The sequence below is a fragment of the Lactuca sativa genome, chromosome 5 (genome assembly GCF_002870075.4).
Source record: "Lactuca sativa cultivar Salinas chromosome 5, Lsat_Salinas_v11, whole genome shotgun sequence".
Classification (NCBI taxonomy): domain Eukaryota; kingdom Viridiplantae; phylum Streptophyta; class Magnoliopsida; order Asterales; family Asteraceae; genus Lactuca; species Lactuca sativa.
The window spans coordinates 368,514,338-368,519,630 of NC_056627.2; the positions used below are offsets into that span (position 1 = coordinate 368,514,338).

Sequence of the window (5,293 nt, forward strand, 5' to 3'; positions counted from 1 at the left end):
GTGGACTAGATAGATGATGTGTTAAGTTACATGGCACGTCCCTGGAAGCACGTGTCATAATACAATGTGTGGATAAAAATATTTTATGTGTAGGTAAAAGCGATAAATATATTCATATTGATTTTGATGTGTAGGAAAATTATTGAACTATTGATATGAATAACCTTAGGTCATGGGTCACATTGTTTGGTACATTGTTTATTTGTTTTATTTAACCCATAATTTATCAACATATACATGATATCAAATGTGCATAAAATTTATATAAAATATGTAGCTTAAAAAGAGAATGATTTGAATCTATTAAAGAAGAGAGAAATCCCATAAATCCTAAACATTACAACGATGAACCAAAAGACAAAATAAACTTCATTTAAAAGTACAAAGTTGAGGTCATACTACTTTGAAAATAATACAAAACTATGTAGGTTCAAACTTAAATGATCTATATTTATGCTTGGTAGCCTTCTTCAATGATCTTTGAACGGAGGAGCACTTCAAAAAAAAAAAAAGATAAGTGTCACGCTCAAACCCTACCATCTGTGAAATTAGTTAAATACACATTGATAATCTTGTAAAAGATAACTAAAAGTCATGACTACCAGCTCCTTATAAAACAAATAAAAACTAATGAAATAAATAATAAATGCTAACCTTAAATCTTGTTTGATATCTCTTTGACTCTTCGTTCATCTTCCACCAAATCACAAAGTAACTCGTGCAAAAACATTATAAATAATTTTCACTGCTTCCTCCTTGCTGTCGCAATTTAAAAAAATTGCATAAACAAAATTATACCTTCGGGGAGGTCCCGATATCTAATATGACCAAAGCAAAAGAAATCTTGAAAATTCAACGAGAATGGCCAACAAAAACTTACTTGAACACAAGTTGATTAACACATATTTTATACAATCCTACAACAGTGAAGCAAGAAGAAAATATAGTCTTTGGCTTCTTTGGTTGCAATATACCGAACAAGACTTTACTGCAATTAAACAAATGGGTTATTTAAATAGCCATAAAAGGAGATGAGGGCAGCGAATTAAGGGTAGACGTGGGTCGAGGAAGCAAAGCCTAGTCGTTTGTGTTTGTGACTTTATGTATATCTATGGGGGAGGGGGGGATTAAAATGAGGAGGGAACTAAAAAAAATATTAGAGGGAAAAGAATATGACAGGAGGGAAATGAAAATTTAGAATTTCATTCTCGTTCCTTGCAGCCTTGTATTGTTTGAATTTGATAGGATTTTGACGTGTTGTGGGGGCGATTTTGTTGGAACAACCGTCTCCATGTATAGCCATAATCTCACCAATTTCGAAAGATATTATCTAGATCTCAAAACCTCATCCTAATTTACATTTTGTTGTTGAATTTATACTTTAGTTTTAATTTGTTCTGAATTTTAGTTATAAGTGCCGATTTACATATATTTTTTATTTAAATGTCATTCCATATTATCTATACATTTTATATAATAGTATTATGTGTAAGCAATATGCACACATTAACCACAATTTTTTTAGAGTCATAAATATGTGTAGGTATTAATTTGTTACGTCATTAACAAAAATATAAAACAAAAAATATAATACTCTATTTAACTACATTTAATATAAAAATATTTTGTGTACGTAAAATTTCAAAAATTACTTACACATGTATTAAGTTTTTATGTATGTGTAGATAATTTTATTTGCATATAAACAAAATTCAACATATTTGTGTATAATCGAACATGTAATATATAATCAAATTTTGGGGGAAATTTTCCCACCTACGAAAAGTGTGGCTAAAAAGTATTACCAACATATATTAAGTGTTTGCCTTTATATAAAAATAATTATTGACATTTAACTACACATATAAAAATATGTGTGGGTATTTACCCACACATTGACATGAGTAGCTAATTTATGTGTGGGTAAATACCCAAATTTCTTGTAGTTGTCGACGACCAAGCCGTCACAACGTTGTCACCATTCCATCGTGGGGGCGATGATGACCACCAGCGGGAGTCCGCCCTGTTGTCGACGTTGTTGCCATTCGCGACCACACCTCCTTTTCATCTTTTGTTAATGTGTCACATAGTGAAGACGAAATCGTTGCCGTCGGCTGTAGGCGCAAGGTTGGGCGCCGTTCGCTGCCACCGTCCCCTTTTCTCCTTCCCTGCGTTCTGCTGATGTGTTGCCTCAAGTCGCCAGCGAGGCCGTGAACTGCAAGGATCGACCGTCGGCTATCGCTGTCGCCGCCATCTTGTGCAGCTGCTTCCTACCGCCGGGACCATCGCATGCCGCCGTGAAGAGGGTATTGTGTTCGACTTTTTGCTACCAGGTGGGTGGCTGGCATGTGCTATGCAATCTGTGAAGTGTGCGTGTGGTTTATGTCTAGCCAGAATAAACAAAGATAACCACTGCCACCACCGTGAGGTGGTGGCTGCCACCATGTACCGCCGGGTGTGTGTATTTTAGCGTGTATGTGTGATTAGTTTGTTTAGTGTGTTAATTTTGGGATCAGAGTTGTAAAATGTAACAAAAGGAAGAGTAATGAAAAAAAATGGAAAACCACCACCTTAGGGTGGTGGCTGCCGCCACCGGCCGCCGTGTCGGGTGGCGGTGCGCTTTGCCTATTGTAATAGATTCGTTTGGGGTACTAGAAACCCTAATGGGCTCAAAGGAGCTCTAATGGGCCCAATGAAGCTTAAATGGACTCTAATGGACCCAATAAAACTCATATGAGCTTAATAAGATTTTAGTGGGCTTATTAGGCCCAATAAAGCCCTAATTGTCATAAAAGGCCAACAAATTGATAAATGGGGTAATATTTGGATTGGAACACCCTAATGCCAATAAAAACCTAACTTTAAGAATTAATCGGGTCACACACACACGAGAATTATTTAATAACTTGAGATATTAAATAATAATCATTGGCAAAGATTAATCTAAGCAATATTGGACTTAATGGATTAAGTCCTTAATGGGTTAAGTAGGAAACTTAACCCCAATCATCATTTTATATGAAACCCTAATTTTCACTTGGGTTTATTGTTGGGCCTTTCTATTAGGCCTTGATGATCGGGTTATCAATGGGTCATCCAAAGTCAAGCAATTAGACTAGAATAAGTTAATGGGCCTCGGGTAAGACCCATGTAAGGGGCTTGGGCCCAATTTGGAAAATTGGGCCATAGATGGGCCATAGTTTGGACCTTAATGATTATATGATGTTGGGCCTTAGAATGAGACCATGTATAGGCCTAGGCCCAATTTGGAAAAGGGCCATGTGTTGGGCTTCGATTCCGAATTGACTTTGGGCCTACGAATTGGGCCTTGGGCTTGAATAAGCCAAGCGAGGGGTAATGTAGTAATTACCCAAAGAATGTACGTATGGTTATGTATTGGGACCCAATTATTAATTGGGTGTTATTTTGGTGTTGACAGTTCGGGATCTGTCAGCCAGCAGTTGGGGTCGAGTCTGCGGGACTTCAGCAAGTGTGGCATTGTGTCTTCAGGACTTTAGCAGTGTGAGGTGAGTTACCTTCCAGTAGCAGTGGGTCTACGGCCACAATGTCGGCCCACCAGTAGGAATTGTATGATAGATGATTGTCTCTGTGATATTCATCTAGGGTTGCTACTACCTGTGATATGTTATTGTGCTAGTATGATATGATGTTATGTGCTAATGACAGTAGGGGGAGATAGTCCCCCAGATTACCGGCCGATAGGGCCGAAAGGGCGGTCATGCCCAGCCATGCTAGATAGATTATGTGATATATGTGTTATGTGGTAGTAGTAGGGGGTGAAATAGTCCCCAGTACCCGGTCGGGAGGACCGAAGGGGAGACCAGCACCCAGATATGATAGTCAATATCCAGTCGAGAGGACCGAAGGGGAGGCAAGCTCCCAGATATATTGGTCAGTATCCGGTCGAGAGGACGGAAGGGGAGGCCAGCTCCTAGATAAACTAGACAGTATATGGTCGAGAGGACCGAAGGGGTAGGTCAGGCACCCAGATATGCCTGACAATATATGTATGTTATGTGATTATATGGTATGTGGTATGTTGGGGGAACTCACTAAGCTTCGTGCTTATGGTTTTCAGTTTTGGTTTCAGGTAATTCGTTTTTAAAGGAAAGGAGTCGGCTTGATCGCAGCGCATCACACTATGGTTTTCCGCACATGAGATCTTTGGGATTACACTCTGATATTGTTTTATGATAACATGCTTGATTATTTCTACTTTGGTTTTGACATGACATGATATTACAAATGTTTGATTACACTGTTGGTTTTATAATGACGTACTTAAAAATGAAATTTTTGGCTTGTATTTTTGGGATGTTGCACTTGATTGTATATCCCAAGGCATAATCACAGTGCACAACTCCTCTATTTTTTTTTAACTTTCGCGTTTTCCTTAGACGTGACACTATACCGGTATGCATATATGTACTTATACTTTTTCATAAGAATAACGTTTTATTTTTAAAAGTATAATTTTAGGGAAAAACATTTAATCAAAAAATCTTAGTCTCTTTATGTTTATAGTTTGTATATATGTTATGTGGTTTGATATAATATGTTCACTATAAACAATGCTCTGATACCAATCTGTCACACCCCCAAACCAAGGATGGCGGAAACGTCCGGGGGTGGAAATAACTTCATGTATAGTATCACAACAACGAGTATAATAGTGCTCATAGTAAATAAACCATCATAATTACAATTGAAACAGTTACACCGTAGTATGAGTTTACATGTTTCAAAATCAATTACACTATGATGACCAAAAATGAAATGTTTGACGATTTAACGTCTCATCCTCAAAAGCTGTTGATTTCCTGTTTCACTGATTCCCTGAGAATACAAGTAATTTTGAAAAAGTGTCAACAACTAAGTTGGTGAGTTCATAAGATTTTGGATGAAGAGTTTGAAATCCTTTGTTTGTAAATGTAATGTATACCCAAGAAAAATCTCTTATTTTCTTTAATGAATGTTATGTAGTCTTAAATCCCAAGACCGCGTGTATGTGTGTTTTGTATTTATAACGATGTATGCATGTTTAAATAGATAAAACCCCTTTTCAAAATAGAATTTCCCGTAAACTTGAAGTGTTGTTAACTCCCTATGTGAGTCACTATAACCATACTACGACAAGATGACCTGCTACAACGTTTTTCAGACGTTTAGAATTTGTTATGACATTTTGTCACCCGTAGACTTGTAGGCCCCGCTGTAGCTAGTAGCAAGGTGTGGGGTGTCAATCCCAATATAGATCTATACACAGGTATCA

General features: G+C 37.4%; 1 long non-coding RNA gene across 1 annotated transcript; it reads right to left on the bottom strand.

Annotated features, from left to right (window-relative positions):
• Nucleotides 1-288: 288 nt before the first annotated feature.
• On the bottom strand, nt 289-1,133 carry LOC111893068 (uncharacterized). The gene is made up of 3 exons (XR_002850782.2): nt 881-1,133; nt 655-759; nt 289-495 (listed from the first exon to the last, which is right to left on the bottom strand). It is a non-coding gene; the product is annotated as an uncharacterized LOC111893068 (long non-coding RNA).
• Nucleotides 1,134-5,293: the final 4,160 nt, after the last annotated feature.